Here is a 12,470-nt window from a genome sequence, read left to right as displayed (position 1 = left end):
AATTTTGTAACTGGCATTGTAGAGAAATTAATTCTTGCTGCATCATTGTTAGTAAGTTTGATGAACTCCTCTTGTGTTGTCTCAGGAATACCTTCAACTTTGACTGTGAATGGGCTTCTGGCAAGTGCAAATGGGGTGTCAGGTAGATTTGGAAAGTACGATGAAATTTCGTCTGCAAGCATGTGCAAGTGTTCTTTCACAGAAATTATCATAATCCTTTCATCTGGTTCAATGTCATGTTCCTCAAAGAAAGCAGATAAGGCAGGCAACATGTAAATTTTATTTTCATCCAACTTTTTTTTGCCAAAGCTGAAGTTTCATTTCGAATGATTGGATCTTTTCAGACAAATTGAGGCATGTTGTATCTGGTCCTTGCAGTGATAAATTTAACTCATTCAAGATGGCAAAGATGTCAACCAAGTAAGCTATTTTCTGTTCACTTTTATCGCCAAAAAGTGCTTTGAACTGTGGTCTTGCTTTCTGATTAAAAAACGTTTTGAGTACATCACGAAGCTCAAAAACACATTTTAAAATTTTTCCTCTCGACAACCATCTCACTTCAGTGTGAAACAGCAGAACATTGTTCGGCGCATCCAACTCGTTGCACAGTTGCGAAAATAGTCGACTGTTTAAAGTGCTCGCCTTTACAAAATTGACACAACTTATGACACTTTTCATTACTTCTTATAACTCTTGTGGCAGTGTCTTCGTTGCTAATATTTGCCGAAGAACCATACAGTGAGTTCCCATGACTTTCAGTGACTCCTTCAGTACCAAATTTTGAAATCCAGATCGACATCCTAGCATAGCTGGAGCACCATCTGTGCAAACACCACAAACCTTTTCCCAAGAAATCTTATGCTCTTTCAGAAATGAACAAACTGTGTCAAATACATCACGTGGAGTAGTTGTCGCTTCAAGAGGTTTGCAAAAAAGAAACTCACCTTTAAAGTCGCCATCGTTAATATACCTCATGTAAACCAGTAACTGTGAACAGTTTGCAAAGTCTGTGGATTCATCAAGCTGAATACTAAATAATGGAAGTGGAGATTTAATCTCCTGGGTTACCTGATCAAGAATATCAGCAGACATGTCATCTATTCTTCTGCGGACAGTGTCGTTAGAGAAGGAAATTGCACTCAATTTCGTCATAAATTCATCTCCGATCATAACTTGAACAATGTCTTTGACTGCTGGCAACAGTAAATCCTCAGCAATGGTGTGAGGTTTCATAGCTCTGGCAATTCTGAGTGCCACCAAATATGAAGCTTCAACAGCTGCTATGTTTGTTTGTGGTACTTGCCACCAGTGTCAAGTCTGGCTTTCTTGAGTCCATCAGCTTTGCTTCTAAAATAGTTGGTATCCTCGCCGGCAAAGCTTGGATGCTTGCTATCAAAATGGTGTTTTAGTTTGTTCGGCTCAATAGATTCGGCTGATAGAACTTCACAACAAATAACACATTGCAGTTTCTCAATTTCTGCTGTAATTATTGAGGTAAAACCATACTGTAAAAAATCCTCACTATATTTTCTTTTCTTAACGTTCTTCTCTACATGATCCATTGTCATGGGATGGTTTGCTAATGAAAATAATATATAACAATAGCTTTAATAATACAAAAGATGATACATGGCATAGTTCAATCAATACAGTTCATTAAAGTTTCCTATGATTTACCATTTTGTGTTTTTTTTACATACCTGTTACTATCACAAGGTGGCAGTATTCATATCAACCACTGCTGAATATAAAAAGACTGATTAGCATCCAGATTAAGTTCCCATGGTACAGATATTTTTTTTTTGCAGTAGTTGATTTTACAGTACATGACTTTACATTTACCCAGTAATTATAACTCATGAAGTGTTGTTTTACCTCCAATACTGCTGCTTTTAACAGAGTAGCTGCTTTCTACATAGTAGCTGCTCTCTACATGTGTGACTGGTCTGCATAAGTACATTATGGTGCCAACCCTGTCACATACACCTGCATTTGTACAGGGTGTATCTGATGGGGTTGGCGCAATGTCATCACTCCGGGTACTGTATGTGGGCATATCTGCATGTGGGCGAACTTGCCTGGAGACGATAGAGGAGCAGTGTCATGGTTCCTAAGACCATCGAAAATATGTGTTTTCCGACGGTCTTAGGCGACCCTGGGAAAGGGTCATTTGACCCCCAAAGGGGTCGTGACCCACAGGTTGAGAACCGCTGCTCTACACATTTATATTGTTTGCTGAGACAGTACTATATAGGATAGAGGCCTGGTGCACGGGTGGGGGCCAGCTGGTTTGCCCTGAAGGGTGTCCTGGATCAGGGTGGGGGTCCCCACTGGGGTGCCTGGCCAGCCTGGGTGAGGCGCTGATGACTGTTTGCAGCTGGTCACACACCCTTCAGGGTGGGGGTCCCCACTGGGGTGCCTGGCCAGTCTGGGTGAGGGGCTGATGGCTGTTTTCAGGCTGACGGGTTACTGAAGCTCCCAACCACTCCTTTTTATCTTTTTTTTTTTTTTTTTTTATTCTGGGCCAGCTTTAGCTCTGAGGCTTGGCTGCTGAAAGCAGGTATCTGGTTTGTTTGGGTTCTATAATCGAAACACTGTTTCAACTCCAGCTCTGAGATCCCGGCTGGCTGAAAGCAGGTTTCTGGAGTTTTGTTTAGCTTCTATATTTGTAACAATGTTTCAAACTGCAAGCTCAGAGGCCGGCAAGGCAGGTGGGGAACGTTGGAGTCCTCTGTCACTGAAGCAAGCAAGCCTCATGTTAGTTTCAAGCTGCCTGTCTGCCAGCCGCCATCTTGGCTTGCAGTTAATTTGCATATCTTGCTGATTAGCCAATGGGAAGGGTAGTGGAGGTATGGCTAATTACCATGTTTCTCTTTTATTAGATAGGATTTTAATATTTTAATTACATAAATATTCACCGGCCACTTAGGGACATCCCCTGAGGGGTCCCGGACTGCGAGAGGGGCAGGTCGGGCTGAGGGACCCCCCCCCCCCCCAACTCCAGTGCACGAATGTCATGCACCGGGCCTCCACTATTGTAATAACCATGTGTTAATGTAAAAAACCATTGATACCTGTAAAGAACTTTTGTGAGTTTATTTGAGCCAAACTGTCGACATATGCTGGGAAGCAGAACCTCAACAAATTGAGATAATGCTCCAGAGAATGGCGGGTTACATCTGCATTTATACATTGCAATCAAAGGAAAGGGATGTAGGTGGGTTACATGAAATCCATTGGTGATAGACTAGAGAGGCAGGAGAAAGCAAAGCCGGGGAACCCCTGAAATTGGATAAAAAGTAAAATGATGGACACATTCCTAGGTGGGTGCAGAAACAATTAACATGATAATGAAGGAATCTGTGGTATCTGTCCTCGCACCCAGCACATTAGGTTGTGCCCCAAGGGCTCCAGAAAAAGGGAAGTTAACAAGTTACCCAGACATTTCAAAAGGTATATTATCATAGATGCAAAAAGACAGATACGCTCAGTTAAGCTAAAGGTTGATCTTGTCAGTGAAAATACCAGCCTAGGATGTAACTACCCACCATAACTGCTTTTAGTTAAAGTTTAATTTCAGACCATCCTTTTTGGTTACGTTAGGTCTCTGAGTGTGCAAGACTGCCATGCAGGCCTCCCCTGAGCTGGTCAGGTTAGCATGTGGCCCCTTTCGTCCACACATGTATGGTGCCAAGTAGGTACTGGAAATATCAAGAGGAACACTTTATATGATTGTCTAAGCACCAATACAAAATAATATTAAGTGTAAACTGTAATCAAAAAATAAAATTTAAATTTTAAAAAATCACATGTCATGTCAGAGATGATACAGAGCAGCACAAATGGAGGGGAAGACAGGCTGCAGTGTTACAGAGTCAAGCTGGGCCTGTTGAAGAATCTGACAGCTGAGCAAAAGCCAGGAGAAGACCTGGGGGAGGCATATCCCAGACACAGGAACTCACCCACTGCTGCCGCAGAGGAATGGCAAGGAGACCGTGGGGATGGATAGGAATACGGAAAGTGGGTAGGTCAGAGGGATGGGGGTCAGATTTCAGAGGGACTGGCAGACAGTAGCGAGGAATTCAGCCTCTGCTCGCAGTGAGTTGAGAGGCACTGCAGAATTTTGCACAGAAGAAGGCCATGAGCTCTGACATTGTAAAGGATCATTCTAGGTGCTGTGCGAGGAGACTATAATAGAGTGAGGGTGAAGAAGGAGCTCCGTTAGGAAGCTCTCACAATCATCTTAGGAAGGAGGTGGCAGTGTCTTGCATCAAATGACAACAGAGGAGGTGAGTACAGAGATGTTCAGAGCGGCCTACACATTCCCTTTCCACAGCACAAGCGTCTGATACTGCTCTGGACAACCAACACGAGATTTGAGATTGCTCATTTTTTGAGGGTAATTGTAAACTGTAGCATCTGTTCTGGCCCAAGCTCTCTGGCACATTTATTACAGATGGACGATGCCTGTGACTGCTGCTGACAAGGGAAGGCAGACCCTACGCAGTCAGCCTTTCTCTGGGGATTCCAATCATTTCCATTCACCAAAATGCGTTTAACTCCTCAGTTATGAATGTTCAGGAAGCCTTTCCCATTAGTTACCTAGGGCATCATCAACAGATTCAGTCTGTGCTTTGGTTTCAGCATAAGAGAAATGTTTTCTCACCAGATGTTTTATTTACTAGCACTGTTTTGAGAAATAACTTATTTTACTTCAGAATGAAAACCTGTACATTGATCAATTTTGTCTAATACCAAATCATCTTAGACTATAATGTAAAGGCCAAATATTTATCTTACCTGATATTTTTGTGCAGCTGGATTTTTTAATGGGATTCAGAGATGAGAACCCAAGCCAGGCTCTGGACTATGGCATCTAACTAGAGGTCCAAGTAACTCAGGTGCAGACGAGTACAGATTCTAAATTAAGTTGGTGATAAATTTAGAGAACAGCATAGAATTTATCCCTGAGCCTGCAGTCGGGCCCTTTAAAGTGATTGAAAGTGTGAACCAATCTCAGGAACTAACATGAAGTTCAGAGCATTGTCAATGCTAGACAGAGCCATGCGGTTTGGAATTAGATATCATCAGTCAAGTGTGAGCAGAGGTTAATGCAAATCCTGCCTCCGGCTGGGCAGGTTATGTGTGAGGTGGGAGATCAAGGAAGAAGCTGCCAGAAGAAAAGACCCTGTTTTCAGTGAGAGCCCCCTGCACTCGGTGCACAGGGAGTGCATCTCTGTCCACACAGCAGCACCAAGGAGAGAGGTTTTGCCCTTCACCTTCTTTATTTTGATAGCAGACCATATGGGGAAGCAGGGACAGGGTGCTCTCAGGGCCTGGTGGAGGGCTGAGTCGTCAGGGCGATGTTCTGGGAAGGCAGTGGTGAAAGCCTGAATTTTATTTTCTTTAAAAAATATATTTTTATTGCTTTCAGAGAGGAAGGGAGAGGGAGAGAGAGAGATAGAGATAGAAACATCAATGATGAGAGAGAATCATTGATTGGCTGTCCACTGCATGCCCCTCCCCACTGGGGATGGGGCCCAACTGCAACCTAGGCATGTGCCCCAACTGGGAATCAAACCATGACCTCCTGGTTCATAGGTTGACGCTCAACCACTGAGCCATGCTGGGTGGATGAGCCTTAATTTTCTCATCTGCAGTGCAGGAATGACAACAGCACCAAATCGCAAGTCTGTTAGAAGGATTCCATGAGATGCCCCATATCAGGTACCTAGCACTTAACATAGTAAAACATTAAAACATGCTGGACATAGTCATTATTTTTATTCTTAATGAATGAACATAATTATGGTTTGATGTGGCAAGTTCCCCAAAATTATGTCTTTCATTTTAAATTTAACTTCCAGCTCAGAAGCCATGGGATTGCTGGGCTAGTTGAAGAGTGTGGGACACCATGGTCTCTGGACACAGGCACACGGGGTGAAGGTCCTGCAGAGTCCTTGCTTTAGGGAGATAAAGAACAGCTAAGAAAACATGTCAAGCTGATCCAGGTTTTAAGGAATCAGGAATCACATTCTTGGAAAATATGATTCTTAAGTATACCTGTTAAGTCCCAGTACTACCAAAGATTAGTTGTGGATAACAGAAACTATTAAAATAATGGAAGTAGAAAAGGGTTGTTTTCTCTCCAACTAAAGGAATCTGGCCAGTTTGGTGCCTCTGTGATCATCAGCTATACAGCCTTTCTTGTTGCTCTGCTGTGTCCCCCTTAGGATTCTGCTCCCTTGGCTCAGGATGGCAGCTTAGGCTCAGCCACCACATCTACATTCCAGCCAGAAAAGGACTAGCAAGAGCAGGGCTTCTTCCATTGAGGAATCTTCTCAGGGCCCCACACAACACTTGCACTGAGACTCCATTGTGCAGAGCTGGTTGCGTGGCCACACCTAGCATCAGTGGTGGCTGGAAATTTAGTCTTTATTTCAGGTGGCCCTATGCTCAGCGAAGCATAGGGGATTCTTTTACTAGTAAGAAGGGAGAATGGATGCTGGGGGGCAATGGATAGTATGTCACACGTCCCTGCCCTTTGTTCTGCAGCAGATCTGGCTAGGCACACGGCCCTGCTATACTGAAGGGTGTTTCTGCCCAGATTAGAAACTTGGAATTTAGAGATGCCAAGTTCCTTCCCCAAGATGCCGCAGTGAGTGGGGGAGACAGGATGTGAGCTCAGGTCAGTGGCTGGCAGAGAGCTTCTTTGTTCACCAGGAAGCTGCTGCCAGGAACAGATGGCAAGGTTCAGTGGTCATGGCTGTGAGGCCACCCAAACTGGCACATGTGTGCACCAGGCAAATTTGCTCTGAAAATGAAGAATGATGGCTCGTTGGCCTGTACATCCTCTGCTCATCTAGTGGCAGGTCAGGTGCATGTGGACCAAATAGGCCAGACTCTGGGGCTAGAACTTTTGTCCTAGAAGCTTCTCCTGGAATGCTGTGAGTCAAAACAAGATAAAGGGCTTTTCTGAGTGGTTATTAAAGGAGCAATTTGGCTTTTTTGTTGTTGTTGTTTTTATTGATTTTAGAGAAAGAAGTATGGAGAGTTGGAAACATCTATGAGAGAACCATTGATCAGCTGCTTCCTGCAGGCCACCTGCTGGGGATCAAGCCCACAACCCAGGCATGTACCCCGACTAGGAATCAAATTGCGACTTCCTGGTTCATGAATTGAGCTCAACCACTGAGCGACACCAGCGGGCATAATATTTTTATTTTTTAAATCTTCATCCAAGGAGTAAGAATCTTTTTTCCATTGTTTTTTTTTTTTGTGTGTGTGTGTGTTTTTTTTTTTTTTTTTTTTTTTTTTTTGTGAGAGTGTGAGAGAGAGAGAGAGAGAGAGAGAGAGAGAGAGAGAGAGAGAGAGAGAGTGGAAGGGAGGGGGAAAGAGGAGAGAGACACATCTAGGTGAGAGACACATTGACCAGTTGACAGGGAATCAAACCTGGTGCACAGGCCAACACTCTAACCACACCGGCCAGGGCTGGAAAAGTGGCACAGTAGTTCATCTTTCAGAATGCAATGCTCATATTCTTTCTCTCCTCTTATTCCTCCCTCTCTCCCTTTTCCTTTTCCCCTGTTGCTATCATCACCGTCTCCTCCTCCTCCCCGTCCTCCTCCTCCTCCTCCTCCCCCACCCCCTCCCCATCCCCTCCCCCTTCTCTCTCTCTCTCTCTCTCTCTCTCTCTCTCTCTCTCTCTCTCTCAGCTTTTGTTCATGAATAACTTATTCATGGATAACTTATAAATTTGATAAATTTGTCACAATACTACAGCCCTTTTATTTTCACTGGGAAATGTCACTTAATCAATTTTAATGACCTTCACACTATTTAAAACCCAAGGAATGCTCCATTAAATCAAACAAAGAAAGCAGAAGCAGAGGCTCCACAGCACACTGGTGGTGTAATAGTTGGTAAGAGACAGGCTCACAGCTAGAAATGAATGCTGTGGTTCGTCTTGACAGAAGCAGTACCCAGGCACTGCAGGGCTCTGCAGCAGAGAGGCCGAAGGCACTGGGAGCTTCCCTTAGGGGTCTGGGAAGCATTTGTTTCCTTGACAATTTCTTTTATCCGGCACTTACCACCCAGCTCAGATGTTGGACATGTTGTCAGGCTGCAGGGTACCGAAGGAATCACACCAAAATTAAGGAGAAGTGTGCTCTCTCAGAAGAAACACAGGCTGTGGAATCAGATTCATCTGCGTCGTTCAGTGGCTGCTTCTGTTATTTTCTAGGTTGGCCTTTGAACTCAGTTTCTTCAACTATATAATAGGAAGAATTATAACTGATTTATAGAGGAGATTTTAGAAGACATATCTCTATCGCTGTATATCTCTATATATCCTAAAATATTTTTTTTTAGTTTTTGTAATGTGTGTATTTTTTTTTAAATTTTGTTTTATTGCTTAAAGTATTACAAAGAGTATTACATATGTCTCCTTTCCCCTCATCCTAAAATATTTACAAGTGGCTTAGATATAAGGTGTCACAATGGTGTGTCACATAGAACAGAGGTCAATATACACATCGATCCTTCACTTGGAGACCCTCATTAGTTCCAGAAGGCATTTATATCAGCTGTCTAGTGTCGTGTAACGAATCACCCCAGAATGTAAAACCTTAAAACACAAGATACTACAACCTGGTAGGGCTCAGTAGGGATAGCTGGTGGGGGCTGGGGTCCAGGTGGTAGGGACTAGGGTCACTTTTTTTTTTTTATTGCTTAAAGAATTACAAAGGGTATTACATATGTGTCCATTTTATCCCCCCGCCCTAGACAGTCCCCTAGCCTCCCCTATCCCCCAATGTCTTATGTCCACTGGTTATGCTTCTATGCATGCATACAAGTCCTTTAGTTGATCTCTTACCCCCCTACCTCCTGCCCCGCAACCCTCCCCGGCCTTCCTGCTGCTGCAGTTTGACAATCTGTTTGAGGCAGCTCTGCCTCTGTATCTATTATTGTTCAAAAGTTTATAATGGTCTCTATTATCCATGAATGAGTGAGATCATGTGGTATTTTTCCCTCATTGACTGGCTTATTTCACTTAGCATAATGCTCTCCAGTTCCATCCATGACGCTGCAAATGGTAAGAGTTCCTTCCTTTTTAGAGCAGCATAGTATTCCATCGTGTAGATGTACCACAGTTTTCTAATCCATTCATCTACTGATGGGCACTTAGGCTGTTTCCAGATCTTAGCTATGGTGAATTGTGCTGCTATGAACATAGGGGTGCATATATCCTTTCTGATTGGTGTTTCTGGTTTCTTGGGATATATTCCTAGAAGTGGGATCACAGGGTCAAATGGGAGTTCCATTTTCAGTTTTTTAAGGAAACTCCATACTGTCTTCCATAGTGGCTGCACCAGTCTGCATTCCCACCAGCAGTGCACAAGTGTTCCTTTTTCTCCACATCCTCTCCAGCACTTGTCGTTTGTTGATTTGTTGATGATAGCCAGTCTGACAGGTGTGAGATGGTACCTCATTGTTGTTTTGATTTGCATCTCTCGGATGATTAGTGACTTTGAGCATGTTTTCATATGTCTCTTGGCTTTCTGAATGTCCTCTTTTGAAAGGTGTCTATTTAGGTCCTTTGCCCATTTTTTGATTGGATTGTTTATCTTCCTTTTGTTAAGTTGTATGAGTTCCCTATAAATTTTGGAGATTAGGCCCTTATCAGATATGACATTGGCAAATATGTTTTCCCACACAGTGGGTTTTCTCGTTGTTTTGTTGATGGTTTCTTTTGCTGTGCAGAAGCTTTTTATTTTGATGTAGTCCCATTTGTTCATTTTCTCTTTCGTTTCAAGTGCCCTAGGAGCTGTATCAGTGAAGAAATTGCTTCGGCATATGTCTGAGATTTTGTTGCCTTTGGATTCTTCTAGAATTTTTATGGTTTCCTGTCGTACATTTAAGTCCTTTATCCATTTTGAGTTTATTTTTGTGTATGGTGTAAGTTGGTGGTCTAGTTTCATTTTCTTGCATATATCTGTCCAATTTTCCCAGCACCATTTATTGAAGAGACTATCTTGGCTCCATTGCATGTTCTTGCCTCCTTTGTCAAATATTAATTGAGCATATTGGTTCGGGCCGATTTCTGGGCTCTCTATTCTATTCCATTGATCTATATGCGTATTCTTGTGCCAGTACCAGGCAGTTTTGAGAACAGTGGCTTTGTAATACATCTTGATATCTGGTATTGAGATCCCACCTACTTTGGTCTTTTTCAGGATTGCTGCAGCTATTCGAGGTTTTTTTTTATTCCAGATGAATTTTTGGAGAATTCGTTCTAGATCTCTGAAGTATGCCGTTGGTATTTTAATGGGAAGTGCGTTGAATTTATAGATTGCTTTGGGTAGTATGGACATTTTAATGATGTTGATTCTACCAATCCATGAACACGGTATGTTCTTCCATCTGTTTATGTCTTCCTCTATATCTTTTTTCAACGTCCTGTAGTTTTCTGAGTAGAGGTCTTTTACCTCTTTAGTTAAGTTTATTCCTAGGTAGCTTAATTTTTTTGGTGCGATGGTAAACGGGATTGTTTTTATAATCTCTCTTTCTGAAAGTTCACTATTGGTGTATAGAAATGCCTCGGATTTCTTGGGGTTAATTTTGTATCCTGCTACATTGCCAAATTCATGTATTAAGTCCAGTAGCTTTTTGATGGAGTCTCTAGGGTTTTGTATGTATAATATCATGTCGTCTGCAAATAAGGACAGTTTTACTTCCTCTTTTCCAATTTGGATGCCTTTTATTTCTTCTTCTTGCCGAATTGCAATGGCTAACACTTCCAGTACTATGTTGAACAGGAGTGGTGAGAGGGGGCATCCCTGTCTTGTTCCTGTTCTTAGGGGAAATGGTGTTAGTTTTTGTCCATTGAGTATGATGTTGGCTGTGGGCCTGTCATATATGGCTTTTATTATGTTGAGGTATGATCCTTCTACTCCCACCTTGCTGAGAGCTTTTATCAAAAATGGGTGTTGAATTTTGTCAAATGCTTTTTCTGCATCAATTGATATGACCATGTGGTTTTTTTCTTTCAATTTGTTTATGTGATGTATCACGTTTATTGATTTGCGGATATTGTACCATCCTTGCATCCCTGGGATAAATCCTACTTGGTCATGGTGTATGATCTTTTTGATGTACTGCTGGATCCGATTTGCTAGGATTTTGTTGAGGATTTTGGCATCTATGTTCATGAGGGATATTGGCCTGTAATTCTCTTTCATTGTGTTGTCTTTACCTGGTTTTGGTATTAGGGTGATGCTGGCTTCATAGAATGAGCTTGGAAGTGTTCCTTCCTCTTGAATTTTTTGTAGTAGTCTGAGGAGGATAGGTTTTAGTTCTTCCTTGAATGTTTGATAAAACTCCCCTGTGCAGCCGTCTGGTCCTGGGCTTTTGTTTGCTGGAAGCTTTTTGATGACTGCTTCAATTTCTTCCATAGTTATTGGCCTGTTGAGATTTTTAGATTCTTCCTGATTGAGTTTTGGAATGTTGTATTTTTCTAGGAATTTGTCCATTTCCTCCAGGTTGTCTAGTTTGTTGGAGTAGAGCTGTCCATAGTATTTTTTAACAATCATTTGTATTTCTGTGGGGTCTGTTGTTATTTCGCCTCTATTGTTTCTGATTTTGTTTATTTGGGTCCTCTCTCTTTGCTTCTTGGTGAGTCTGGCTAGAGGTTTGTCAATCTTGTTTATCCTTTCAAAGAACCAGCTCTTGGTTTCATTGATTTTCTGTATTGTTTTTTTGGTCTCTATGTCATTTATTTCTGCTCTAATCTTTATTATCTCCTTCCTTCTGCTCACTCTGGGGTTTTCTTGTTGCTCTCTTTCTAATTCTTTGAGTTGTAGAGTTAGATGATTTACTACCATTTTTTCTTGTTTGTTGAGATAGGCCTGTAGAGCTATAAACTTCCCTCTCAGGACTGCTTTCATTGTGTCCCATAGGTTTTGGATTGTTGTGTTTTCATTGTCATTAGTTTCCAGGATGTTTCGAATTTCTTCTTTGATTTCATTGGTAACCCAATCAATATTTAATAGCATGCTATTCAGCTTCCAGGTGTTTGAGTATTTTGGGTTGTTTTTGTTGTAGTTTATTTCTAATATTATGCCATCGTGGTCTGCGAAGACGCTTTTTATGATTTCAATTTTCTTGAATTTGGGGATACTTTGCTTGTGACCCAGTATATGGTCTATTTTTGAATATGTCCTATGAGCATTTGAGTAGAATGTATAGTCCCTGGCTTTCGGGTGAAGTGTTCTGAAGATGTCTATTAAGTCCATCTGATCTAGTGAGTCATTTAGGATTGCTGTATCTTTGCTGATTATTTGTCTAGAGGACTTATCCAGTGCTGTCAGTGGTGTATTAAAGTCCCCTACTATGATTGTATTGTTGTCGATGTCTCCTTTGATATCTTCCAGGAGTTTTTTTATGAATTTGGGTGCTCCTGCATTGGGTGC

Source organism: Myotis myotis, unplaced genomic scaffold (genome assembly GCF_014108235.1).
Source record: "Myotis myotis isolate mMyoMyo1 unplaced genomic scaffold, mMyoMyo1.p scaffold_m19_p_15, whole genome shotgun sequence".
Taxonomy (NCBI): domain Eukaryota; kingdom Metazoa; phylum Chordata; class Mammalia; order Chiroptera; family Vespertilionidae; genus Myotis; species Myotis myotis.
Note: the sequence above shows the minus strand (reverse complement) of the source record.